This window comes from Halichoerus grypus, chromosome 1, assembly GCF_964656455.1.
Source record: "Halichoerus grypus chromosome 1, mHalGry1.hap1.1, whole genome shotgun sequence".
Taxonomy (NCBI): Eukaryota; Metazoa; Chordata; class Mammalia; order Carnivora; family Phocidae; genus Halichoerus; species Halichoerus grypus.
The window spans coordinates 145,802,813-145,816,961 of NC_135712.1; the positions used below are offsets into that span (position 1 = coordinate 145,802,813).

At 39.9% G+C, this 14,149-nt stretch overlaps 1 protein-coding gene across 4 annotated transcripts in view; it reads right to left on the reverse strand.

Annotated features, from left to right (window-relative positions):
• The window catches only part of CTNNB1 (catenin beta 1), a 40,006-nt gene extending 26,058 nt beyond the window's left edge, over positions 1 to 13,948 (reverse strand). For all 4 annotated transcript variants that reach the window (XM_036080336.2, XM_036080334.2, XM_036080333.2 and 1 more), the window contains exon 1: positions 13,732 to 13,948. The gene's annotated coding sequence lies outside the window, so the exon portion shown is untranslated. The remainder of the gene's footprint in view (positions 1 to 13,731) is intronic.
• Positions 13,949 to 14,149: the final 201 nt, after the last annotated feature.

Below are 14,149 nucleotides of genomic sequence, written 5' to 3' on the forward strand. Positions count from 1 at the left end.
TTAAGACCAGGTATGGACTAAACCAGAATTAGGCCTCAATATATGTATGCCTTTTAAAGTCTTTTTTTAAAAGATCTCCGTGTTTGCTTGAAGGACCCTTTAAACTGGCTACCAGATCCTTCCAATGATTCTAACCTAGAAATTTAAACACAGAGGACTCCGCTCCATCCCCATGGTTCTTTAACCCAGTAGGGCTGGGATAGGACCCTGGCATTGCATTTTTAAATTTGTTTAAAGTGTCATACATGTTGCTGACACGGCTACCCCCAGCAAAGGGCTACAGCTGTAGATGAACCATATCCAACTCTATGTATGTAACGGTCAGCAACTCAAGTTAAATAATAAAACAAATGGGACTCCACAGAGTAACCACAGGGTCAGCTCTTTAAGAAATACCTTTCATTAAGACAACACAGATTCTTACTGTAACCTTCTTTTTTAAAAGATATTATTTATTTGAGAGAGACAGTGAGCACGAGAGGGGGTGTGGCCCTGACCTGAGCTGAAATCAAGAATCAGATGCTTAACTGACTGAGCCACCCAGGTGCCCCGATTCTTCTTAATCTTTAGCAACCTTCTGTATCTCACCATGCATACGAAGTTTATGTTACTTTCCCAAACAGAAGGACATTTTTGCTGCCTTTGACAGCCTTACCGTAGTAACAGGTTTCATAATCATGAGGCTCTCTTATATTTAGGAAGAGTAGCAGAATATTACAGAAAGTAGAGTGAGCTAGGAAGCTTTTATTTTCAAAATGTGACTACTGTCATTATCTCAATACAAAAAAACCTTCAAGGAATAGCTCTAAATCTCTGTTCTATTTTAAGCCCAAAAATACACCAGTAAATGAGAGTCATAACCTGGAGGTATATATGAATGCCTCAATGGTGTATTATGTTCTTTGTTTTCTCGATTTGCCAATTTGTGATGTTAATCAAGATTTTCTGTTCCACAGGTTTCCCCACAATTCATTTACTGAAAAGTTCAAGGATATAGCAATACCAATGGCATAAATACAACGTATGTGTAGATTTCATTTATTCAACAACTGTTTATGCAAATGCTACATGTGAGGAGGTATAACAGATTCTGGGTAGACAGTGGCGATTAAAGCAGACATCGTCCTTGCATCCTTGAAAGAGCGGTATGTGTATAACTAAGTAACAAGTAGGAGAAGGGAGTGGAATGACACAAGGACAAGTGGAAGGTCCTACATATAGTGGCCAAAGGCTTCTTGAAGGTAACCTTCAAAAGCCGAGACCTGAAGAAGGACGCAAAAGAGACAGCATGTAAGGAGCAGAGCAGGAACATTCCAGAAACAGAAGTAACATGTGCAGAAGCCCAGAGTAATAAAGCCCTGATCACGTTTAAGAATGAAACCTCGAGACCAGTGTTTAATTATAGTGGGAAAGTGAATGCAATGAGATGAGGCTGAAAATAGCCAGATCCTGTAGAGTTCTCTAGCCTTTGGTAAAGAATGCTTTTTTTTCCCTAAGTGCTACTGAAAGTCCATGAAAGGTTATAATCTGAATAACAAAATCCCACTGAGTTTTTAAAGATTTTATTTATTTACTTATTTGAGAGAGAGAGAGCACGCTTGCGCATGTGCAGGGACAGGAGGGGGGATGGGGAAATAATCTCAAGCAGACTCCCTGCTGAGCACAAAGATAAAGGCAGGGCTCAGTCCCAGGACCCTGAGATCATGACCTGAGCTGAAACCAAGAAGAGTCTGGATACTTAACTGACTGAGCCACCCAGGCACCCATTGAGTTTTTAAAAGCTGATTTTGGTTATAATGGGAAAAACTGAAAAGGGGACAAGAAATAAAGGGAAACCTGTAAAGAAATTACAGCAAATAGTCCAGGTGATGGTGGTGGCTTAAGCTAGGGTAGTAGAACTAAGCACCAAAAATAGCTACACTGGAGAAATACTTTGGAAATAGAAACAACAGACTGGTTGTAATAAATGAGAGAACTTAAAGTAGGGTAAGAGGAATTAAAGAAGAATCTTAGGTATCTGGGTTGAGCAATTAGGTTGTGATACTGAGTTTAGTGCAACAAAGGAAAAAAAAATGGGGAGTATTTCCAGAACTGCACTGTCCAATACGGGTAGCTACTTGTCACATGTGGTTATTTACATTTAATTTTATTAAAAATTAGTTCTTCAGATTGCCATATTTCAAATGCTCAATCGCCACATGTAGCTGTTGGTTACCATACCGGACAACACAGATGTAGAACATCTCCACAACAGAAAATTCTACTGGTGAGGGGTGCCTGGGTGGCTCAGTTGTTAAGCGTCTGCCTTCGGCTCAGGTCATGATCCCAGGGTCCTGGGATCAAGCCCTGCATCGGGCTCCCTGCTCAGCGGGAAGCCTGCTTCTCCCTCTCCCACTCCCCCTGCTTGTGTTCCTGCTCTCGCTATGTCTCTCTCTGTCAAAAAAATAAATAAAATCTTTAAAAAAAAAAAAAAGAAAATTCTACTGGTGAGTGCTGTTATAGAAGGAAGAAAGAAAAAAATAAATAAAAATAAAAAATATATATATCAAATGCTGGGTAGTCCAGCAAGAATAAAGCTAAAAAGTATCCATATAGTTGGTCAACATGCAAGTCCAATAGTGAGCTCAGTGGAGCATATTCACTGGAATAAATGAAAGCAGAGCATGAAGTGGAATGGGAGATGAAAAGCGGAGACATGTCCATAGGATAGGAACACACTGTGAAATGGAGCACAGAAATAAATGGGGCATTAGCTGGAGCAAAACAAAGGGTGTCCAAGTCTAGAATATTCACCCAGCCAACAAACCTTTACTGAGCACCACCTGTAACTTGCAGACACTCTTCTGGGTACCAGGGATACAAAATTAAGACAAGACCAGGAGAGGAAGAAAGAACAAACAAGTAAACAATGTTACTTCAGAGTATAAGTAAGTGCCACAAACCAAATAATATGATAAAATGAAAATGAGTGAACAGGAAAGACCTCAATGTAGAAATGATACCTGAACATGAGCCATAAATGACAAGAAGGAACCATCTCGGCAAAGGTCTGGAATATACCTATATGCTATTGGGAATGATCCAAGTGAGGTGATAGAACTCGCTCAACACACATTTACCAATCAACTTAACTTATGCAGTATGGCTGTAGGCATTGGGAAGAAAACACTCAAGGATACAGACAAAAATCCCTGTCTTTCTGGAGTTTACATCCTAGTAGGCTAAGAAAAAAGAAAATAACAAAACAAATGTTATATTATGTTATCTATTATGTTACAGAGGGATAAGGGCTAAGGAGAAACATAAAGCAAGAAAGGAGATAGGAAGTTAGGGAAGGACTGTGATTTTAGACAGGACAGCAAGAAAAAGCCCGAAAGAGGTGAGGAAGTGAGCCATGATATGGGAGCATGCTTCACCAGTTGGAGGAAAAACATAACAGTGGCACAGAAGAAAAGGAAAGTAATAGGTGATAAAGAGAGTGCTGAACAGAGGGGGTTTATGCTTTTACTGAATGAGATGGTAAGCATCTGGAGGTTTCTGAACAGAAAAGTTACATGATCTACTGCTTTAAAAGGATTACTCTAGCTACTGTGTTGAAAATACGTTTTTAGGGGAACAAAGGTGTAAGCAGGGAGACCAGTTAGAAGGCCTGTGCAGTAATCTGGGCAACTGATTACAATGGCATGGCTATGGTAACTAAGAGAAGCAGCCTTATGGGAAATTGGGAGCTCAGCTCTAGATGTATATTAAGTTTGTGATGCTTCTTAGACACCCCAAATTTTTTTCAAAATAGTTGGGTATTAGCATGTAGAGTTCAGAGGAGAAACCCAAGCTAGGGATATAAATTTGGAAGTTATCAGCAAATAAATGTTATCTGTTTAAAGCTATGAGACTGGAGTGTATTTAGACAACAAAAAAGGAGAGGTCCTAAAACTAAACTCTTAGCCACATCAACAAAGAGGTCAGAGAGAGAACAGAAAAAGCAAAGGAGACTAAGAAGGAACCACCAGTGAAGTACGAAGAAAACTGCTAGCAGACATGGTGGCCTAGAAGTCAAAGGAAAAAGCATTTCAAGCCAACTGTGCCAAATGCTACTAATAGGTTAAATGAAATGAGGAATGGAAATTTATAACAGTGGTTGTTGGTAGGGTTCAAAAGAAAAGGGAGAGTGAATATAAGCAGAATTTTCAAGGTATTTTGTGTAGGTGGTGGGTGAAAGGGGAGACAGGAAGAGAAATCTGTTTTAAAATGAGATAAACAATCATTTTTGTATGCTCATGGCAAGAGCTAGTAGAGAAGGAAAAACCAATGATGCAAGAGAAGGGAGACTGACAAGAGTAATACTATTCTTGAGACCATGAGGGAATGGGATCTTGTGTACAAATGAACTGGTTGTCCTTATCTTGGAACACTAAAGTTCATCCACCGTGACAGAGAAAGTAAAGAGCAGAGTCACAGATACGGGAGCATGCAGGTATTCTTTCAATTATTCAATATGCTTAGTGAAATAGAAAGCAAGGGCATTAGATGAGTGAGGATAGGGGAGGAGGTGCTGGGATATTTGAGAAAAAGAAAAATACAGTCATAAAAGAGGGTGAATAGACCAGGGACCATTGGGCATGAAGCCAGAGAAGAACAAAGTTTTTGAGAGTATATAAAGTGATTATTATTCAACATGAAATTTCAACTGGGTATAAATGAAGGTGAGGGGATACTGAAAAGCTTAGATGGATAGATTGTAGGTTCTGGTGGAGATGAAGGGCTGTTGGAACTGGAAGTATTTACTAGAGGAATAAGACAGTGGGACACGTGAAATGAGATTGGGGTGGGGATAGTTACTGATAAAAGACAAGGTATTCTAGGATATGAAATGGGAACACGTGGATGAATTAGATTGAAAAATAAGATCACTGAAGAAGAAATCAAGAACTAATAGCCCAGAATATTGGAAGCATCTTTTATATCAATGTTCCTCAAAGAGCCAGACCATGACACCATAAGGAGCTTGCACCAGATTATAAATCAACATACTGCATCCTTTATCAAGAAGAATTTAGTGACAGGTGATTTATATTCTGGCACAAACCCTTTATCATAATCCATGCTAGTAACTAACAGTTCAGACCAGACGACATTTTGAGTAGCACTGTTGACGTGGACACTGATTTCACCAAGAATTATGACAGAAATAAAGAAGACAGTGAGCCAGGCTAATAAAGTGTTCAAGGAAGGAAGGAGATGACCCTCCTTACTTTTTCTTCTTTTCTCAAACATCCCAACACCTCCCCAGGAAAGTTGGTAGATGACTAAAATAGAGTGGTAGTGGGTAGTATAATTTGATGGCATGAGAGTCAAAGTTTGAAGTTCTGGAAAATAATGGTTAAGACGTGACAATGAGAAACAAAGACATTTTCTCTACCTCTTGGTTTAGTAGTAAAAGCTGTGCAAAAAGGTACTGAGAGAGCTGCAAAGGAAGTAGCATTATCAGGAGAGAGGCTAGGTTACAGTGGGATTAAGAAAGAGAAGGGAACATTCCCAGAATACACTGAAAATAAAAGGGGTCTCCTGATGACTATGAGTTATAGAATGCACAATAAGTGAATTTGAGGATGATAAAAGGTAGGCAATGGAGAACAACAACAACAACAAAAATCCCACAAAAAACAAACAACAACAAAAAAACAATGGGATTAGAATCTGGAGGGATAAGACTAACACAGAAAAGTTAGGTATAACTAAAAGAACAAAGTCCTTGAAAAGGCATGAGTCAGGACTGGCCTCTGACCAGGATATATACTCTTTCCTCCATTTTAAAGATGGACATTTGATGCAGATTGATAGATAGGGTAGTGAAGGAGTTCCTGCTTAGCTTCTGATGGGCGAGAGGGGACTCATTTGAAGAGCGGAGGTTAAATAGTCTTCCTGTTTTGGAGCTTTCTAGAGAAATGGAATACAATCTGGGGTATAATGGCAAAGGGAGAAATCTGAGGCCCTTTAGCCTATAGTCCGGGTATTCTTCAAACATGATTATTAAGTATTCTTACAAAAAAAAGTCCAATTTTAGTACTTCCCAGCTTCCACTTTTGAGCAATATCAATTTAACTATCATTACTCTGCCTCATGAGTGACCCCCAATCTTTAGGTGTTCCAGACTTTTAATTTCTTAAACTTTCTATCCTCTTATTTCTTATTCTATGGGAAACAGAATGACTGGCACTCTGATTCAGGACCCAGGAAAAAGGACAGATGACTTAAGGCAGGAAATAGTGACCTACAGGACAACTATCAGAGAGTAACAGTTTTACTACATGAATGGATAACACAAAATATTCATAACTAAGAAGTTAGAACAATATAAACCTAATTTCATAGTCTCACATGTTTTTTTCAACAGACGATAATAAAAAAATAATAAAATAGCTGGACTTAAAAACCAAACTGTAGAATTCAGCAAAATGCCAGAAAACAGACTAAACTTACAAATGTATCGAGAGAGTTACATGTCCACGCATACTAGGTTTCCTATAACATTTAATGTCTACTTTTGCATCTAAATGAACTATTAGGTAGACAGAAGTAATGTCTGACATTGCTACAATCTTTCAGTAGCTCAGAAAAATAACTGTCTAAACCAGTACTTTCTACATAGTAGAATGGAACACCACTTGGAAACCTCCACAGTTAGACTGGAAAATATTTCCAAGAAACCCTTGTTCCTGTTTTACACATATGGCACTCATCTAGTATATGGCAAACTTCAAAGACAAACTCACTCCCTATATCCTTACCCCAAACCACTTAATTATACTTAAAAAAAAAAAAAGTTTACAACAACCACTCCTCAGTGCAGCAAATTACTACAATCATTTAAGATCATCTTCAAATTGCATTCCCAAGAAATTTTGCAGTAAATCTAACTTCTCACACTTTTATATGAAAAATGTACAATAAAATGTGTGTATATACATACACATACATCACAATTATTCCAGCTATCCTAAAACCCTTTTAATAAAAGCTTATTAAACTAACCCTACAGCCTTTGCACATCTTTTACTTCCAAGTCAGATCAGCTACCAGCATTCACGGTAAGATTTATTAATCACAGATATGGTTTGTATGCCTTGAGAACTGATGAACTTGACAGAACTTAAACAGGTTAAAAATATCTCCCCCCCCAATTTTTTTCACTAATTGTTTAACCTGTTACAAATCAGTTAAAAGGAAACAGTACAGCAACAGGTGAATTACAAAATCACAAGTAAAACTGTGGGAACATTAGTGAAGAAATGAAGAGACAAATAAATACGGGAGAAAATGGGAAGTGCTACGAAGCATTTTCACCTCAGCATCATCCAGCTGTTCACACTATTCAAACTGCTGGGGCGGGGGAGGGAGCCTTTTCAACAAGTTCATAAGAAATCAGAGGCAGGAAATTTCTGGAATGTTATAAGAGAAACTTTACAGTGGCTTGACAAAGTTACATGGGGATAGGGGATAGGCCAAGGAGTAAGCACCTCTGAGATAAATGTTTTGTGAAAAGTTCACTGATCAGTTTTGTTTGTATTCTATACCATATCATATAAATACAACTGTAGCACTATTCTCAGATACTGCGTTTTATAATCAATGTTGCCCTATGCACTGCATTTTCAGTCCAGACATAGCTTGTCATTTAAACGTGTAGCTTGCAGACTAAACACCCAACTTTTCTAACTCCAGAAATGAAAAACTTTGCCCTAGCAACAAAAAGATTTAACCAAAATCTATTTAACTGCCTGCATAAATTTCTTCTAACCAAGTAACAGCATGCCATTAATTTAAGTAAAACTTATATTCAATTAATTTTTCATTATCTAAACTTTGCTTTTAAGTTTTGGATTTGGTCTGATAATAGTTTCCGTTAAAAGTGAAGACTTCAGATAAAAACCAGGACGTGATTTAAAGACCTCAATAAAATTTCAGGCTGACATGATTATGTACACACAACCAAAACATGTCCAGCATTTTTAATATCTTCACAGATTAAGTTTTGAAATCTCTTTTAAAAATGCTCTTTAAAAAACTATAATTAAGATGACCAAGTTGTTATTTCTCCTTTTCCTTGACCAAAACTATCTTATAATTCCTAAACTCAAGTGTGAGTTTCCCAGATTTCACAAACAAGTTAATAATACAAAAGTGCTTTTAAGTTCCTAATGTATAATCAAGTGATAGAAGGTATTTTCCAAGTGCCTAAACATGACCCTAATAGTTTAACAATCTTATTTCCTATGTTATATGAACCCACAGATTCATATCATCCTCATTTAGTAGAATCATTATCACAAAGAACTGTACTCTAAATGGGACTATCGCAGATGTTACAAACTGGCAGTATCCTGCCAGTAGGTGTATTTAATTTGTGCTGAATAGTGTCTTAAAACATGAATTTCATTCACCAACATGTGCAAATCAAAGGATGCACATTAATCTGATTTCCTGCTTCTCTCAAGAAAAAAAATCAGATGATGTGGCAACATGAACTATATTCCCACACAATAGCTGGAACTGCTGAAGACTGGCTGCTTAGAAAGGATTTGTACTCTCCAATTTGTTGTATTCCACACAGTCCCAGTTACTCTATACCAAATGGTCCTAGAAACACTGAGTAGCCATTGCCAATGTAATAGAAGACCAATCCTATATGGCTTATGAAAGCAATCTTACTTTAGTCACTTATCTTGAATGTCAAAATGTTTATGTTACAATAATGAAGACAAGCAGCCAATTTCAGAGATAAATTAAGTCCCTAATAGAATTTTTCAGGAAGCTGTATGCACATACTTTTTAGAAGAACTTTCAAATCCACTCTCCTATCTTGTAAAAATTTTGGAAAACTGGAACAGCAGCTATTCAACCTTAAGAGACAATAAATGATGCAAATGCTAAGAATCAACTTGAACATTACTAATTCCAAAAATGATCCATTGTGGAAAAAAAAAAAATCCATTCTGAATAACCATTTGTATAAAACAAGGCCTTCTTATTGTGTTTAAAAAAAAAAAAAACTCTTAACAATATTTCTTAGTCAAAAATCATTATCAATGTTTTCAAAAAATTACTTGAATTCCAAGAGCAAAATGGAGCAGTGATACTGTCATTTTCCTCCCCTACTGTCAACTTTTCGATTTCATTTCAACCACCCATTATGGAAAACAGGCAACATTTTAAAGTTTGTCTGAACTAATTAATTTTCCATAAAATTAACATTTGACTTCCAAAAGTTAATTGAGAATACACTTCATTCTTGTTACTAATCAGAATCCAAACTGAAACAAGTATATTCATAAAAAAATGTTACTAATAGAAACATAAGACCTTTACTACAGGAGCAGGGAGAAAGGTTTTTATTGAAAAATTTAAAGGGCAAAATATTGGCATAGTACATCACCACCCACAACCTTATACAATGGGAGCCTATAGTAACCAGGGCATTATAGTCTAGAGTTCATATACACTCATGACTGAGCTAGTTTTGTTTCTATCTAGTTCCTAACACAGACATACTCCTTGATAATATAACTCAGTTGAGCACTTACTCATGTTTTACTGTGTACCTTATTTTAGACACACTGACAATCTGATTAACTTTTTCTGAGAACTTTAGTTTCTGTAATTCATTAGGACAACTAAACACATGATCCCTCACCCCCAAATTCTTATAGTGAGTTTTTGGTTTTATCATCATGATATATTTAACCTACTTAAAGTGGCTTACATTAAATGTAATCCCTAATTTAACTTTGATCTTTCTCCTACAAATATTGGTTGAGATGACATTTTCTCAAGCCAATCTTTTAATGATCACTATTGATATGAATAAATTATTCTAGAATTCAAAAGGTTTCTTGATTGATGCTTTCTCATCAGAACTGTTCAAAAATATATTCCACACAAACTTGCTGGGGGGAAAAAATCACAAGCATTACATTATATCCACTGGAGGGCACTCAACATGACCAAAGCATGCAATGAAAACATGCCCTAACACTACTCTCACTCTGCGGCTGCATCGGGTTTGAGGGAGACTCTGGGGGGTGGGGAACGTCTCTTAAAAGAAGAGATGAGGGGCGCCTGGGTGGCTCAGTCGTTAAGTGTCTGCCTTCGGCTCAGGTCATGATCCCAAGGTCCTGGGATGGAGCCCCACATCGGGCTCCCTGCAAAGCAGGAAGCCTGCTTCTCTCTCTTCCACTCCCCCTGCTTGTGTTCCCTCTCTTGCTGTCTCTCTTTCTGTCAAATAAATAAAATTGTAAAAAAAAAAAAAAAAAGATGCCCACAATTAACAAATTCAAAAAGGCAGTTAAACTCTAAAAAAAGGGTTCCTAATGTAACTGACTTTCTCTGTTACAAGAGCATCTTTCTTTAAGGAAAGTAGATTTTATACATACTTTTAAGGATAACAGGGTTCAGGCCTCAAAGGATCTAGGTTTCAAACTGAGTCAAGCTCTGTCTTGCATGAAACACAAAAACACAAGCAGCATTCCTAAGTAAACAGAGGAAATAAAGAACTTTCTCCTGAGTTTAAATGATGAAAAACTATACGAGTTAATTCCTACCCATTTTCAAGCACCACAAATCACATATTTTATCTTCATGGAGCCTGAGAAGTATATACTTATTTTAGCCTATTAGCCTAGTTATCTGTCACACAATTAGAACGTATTACATAAACAATGGTCTGTTAAAGAATGAGAACTTATTCTGCAAATCAGTATCCTCTATATGAGGGCACAGGAGGCAACAGCTACATGCTCTAGAATAATCACGAAGCAGTTCCTTGTCTATGTTTACTATTTACTTTTATGGTATAAAAATGTTTTTAGTCAAGCTATTTCAACAAAAGGTATCATATTCCCAACAAAAAGAGAGCTGCAAGAAAAACTTAATACAACTAATGTTTTCAAAAACAAGGTCACAAGTCAATATGAAGCACTACACAAGAGTTGTAATACTTTTAATTAGAAGTTTGTCCTACACAAAAAGCATTCACCCCTTCCACCCTGGGTTAGCAATCAAGCATACTTCCAACCAAGTTCAAAGTACAAACTTAAAATTTACCACCTGCAATTATTATCAACTAGTAAACTATGAAAGAGAAACAAAATCATGTCGTAACTGGACAGACATTTTCTTTCATTTGAGTAACACAAAAGTTTCATTTGGCTGAATATACTTAGTCCATTTTGGGGGGTTATAATTTCACTGCTACTTACAACTATAAAAAAGATATTCAAACTTTTCAATTATCCACATCCCTAGTTTCAACAATATTTATGCTCCTCTTCCCACCCTCCCAACAACAAAAAAGGGTATCTGCACATAGTTTTTGTAAGTGCTACATCTTAAAATACCCTTTGAGAAATTTACCTACTTCATGTCTTCCCTTCCTATTTGGGGAGGGAAGTATCTATGAAAACAAGCACACAAAAAAAACTTCATATATATGAACAATTTTTATTCTAGTCATGATTAGTAACAGTACGAAGCTCAATTCAGTTTGATGAGTTTTAATATTGGAATATACATTTACTCTACATAATAATCTTGGCAAAGGATAACTAATAACAATTAGTTCAAAAGAAAGAAAACTTCTGAATACTTGACACTTGAACACTGGTAAATGTTTTACTTTTTTATTAACCGCCTTATTTTAAAAACATAGTTTTCCCTGAAAGCTATTTAAAATGTTCCAGCCTCTGGGAGAGTCTCAAGCTTAGGACTCCACAAGGACTCTAAGTTGCACGCTATACTAAACTTCCTAGTGCATTTTTTTCCCCCTCAAGGACTACAGGCCTGAATAGTCTCAGCATTCCTTTAATCCTATAGAATAGTCTTCTGCAAGTTTTTCAAGTTACTGTTGCAATCACTTTAGGGCCTTGTCCTTGTACATGGCCTTCAGAACAAAGACTGGGTCAAAGTAATGAATATTGGGTGCAAATTAAGCAAATTTTGAGAAACGATATTCTCCAGTAAACCTTAATGGTTTTTTTTTAATCTAGAGAATGTGAAAGTAAAATAAATACTGCAGCAGCCTCAGTTGCTCAGACCCAAAACAAAGTCTCCAAAGTAAAACTTTATGTCACTAATTTAAGCAGATAGTTAACGGTAGCGTTATGTAAAGACATTTCAAGCTATGTCTACTGTTTTGTAGGATGAAGACAAGTTAACACGAAGATATCTAAAGGTCCTGAATGTTCACCAACTTACAATACTGAAATGGCTTCCTAAATTCCACACAAAATACGTTATAACTTCAGCGATCTGAAAAACATTAGCCTAGACTTTATCAAAGGATAGCCGTCTCTTCAAGTTGATGTCTAGTCTAAGCCACCACTATTCATGATACAAAGCTCTCATTTCACTAAAACCACTCCTCGATTTCCTTTTGCCGACCTCTGCATACCAGCAGGCCAGTCTCTCTTCATTCACCACTCACAAACTCAGGGGGGAGGGGAGACCACAGATGTCTGGAAGATAGAAAGTATGGAGACAATGCTCCCTCCAAAAGGGAACAGAAAACGAAGGAAACAACTACACCCAACTGCCAAAGCTTTTAAGTTTCGCGGATTCAGAAGCAGGCTTTGAGAACTTTCAAAGTCTCTGTTCAAAATCCTCTCCCTAGACAAAACATTGAAAGAAGTTGCAATTATTTGGTCAATTTCGTAGCGAGGGAACAATTCACTCTGATGAAAAGAAAACGTGCTCTAAAAATCATGTTTAGCTGCCATAAAAGTATTTGAATAAATCATTTCTCCCAACAAGGTTCTCGAAGCACTCAGGAGCTGAATCCCGCCGTTCACTTGATAAGAAACAGTAAGCCAGTCGCCCTGGCCCCCGCCCCTATTTTTACTAGGGTCTCACACCCACCGCCATAAATCCAAAAGACTCCCCGTACGTTGCATGCCGCTTTCACTCACCTGCACGGCACAAGAAAATATAGGTGCAGCACACGGATTTATATGTGCAAACCCTACTGACGCATCGCACCGTCTGCACTAGTAGTTTGGTTCCTCTAAGGTTTAAAGTTGCTTGGGTCTAAACAAGCGCCAGTGCCAAACTCACATAAGCGTGGCATTAAAAACAAAAAACAATTCTCTTAAGAATTCTCTTAATTTGTCCTTAAGAACGAAAGAGGAAATCTGAACAGAAAGTCTACCGGCCCTATCGACCCGGCAGATGGGACCTGGGTGGCGTCCCAGGCCCAGCGTCCGTACCCCAACCCCCCGCTGGGGCTGGGAAGGCGGAGCCCCCCACCCCCGTCCCCACCCCACCCCGCCCCCCACCCCGGCCCGGAGCATCCCGAGGCGCAGGGTCCCTCCCCCAAACTCGGCCGCGGCCGGAGCCCCGGACGGAAACCACAGCCTCCCCCGCGCCTGCCCCCGCCAGCCATCGAGCTCCTGGACGCGCCCTCGCGTCGCCCCCTCCCCGCCAGCGGCGCCCCCGGGGCCCCGAGGAGCAGCGCGACCGGAACCCGGGCCCGGCCGCCGCCCTCCGCCCCCCGGGCGCGGCCCGCCCCCGCCGCCTCCTCGGCGCCCCCAGCCCGCACCCCCCGCTCCCCACCCCGGGCCTCCGCGCCGCGCCGGGCCCGGCTCCCAGCCGCCGCCGGGACCGCGCGCCCGCGACGAAGTTTGGCTCCGAAGAGGGAGCGGGGGCAGCCCCGGAAGGGTAAGGAAAGGAGTGCCCAAGCACCTCAGGGGAACAGGCTCCTCCCGCCGCTGGAGTCCGACCGTCCTCGGCCTGCGGTGGCGGCTCGGCGGGGACTGGAGCTGCTCCTCGGACCTTCCTCCGTCTCCGCCTCCCCTCGCTCTCTGTTTCTAGGGCCGCGCTAGCGCAGCTGCCACAGACCGAGAGGCTTAAAATGGCGCCGCACAAGGAGCTCTTATAAGTCGCGCAGTGGCCTCTGTATCCTGCCGCCACCGGCGCAGCGCGGAGCGTTCCGCCGTGCGAGGACAAGGGGCGGGGCGCGGACGAGCGGCGAAAAGTAGTCCCCCGCCGCCAGCGACTGCCGCTGTCCGACAGCCCTGGGCAGGGGCGGGGCGCCCGCTCGCTCCCCGGCCGCTCCTCAGGGGAGAGCCTGGAGGGTGTCCCGCCGCGCCGCTCTGAGGGG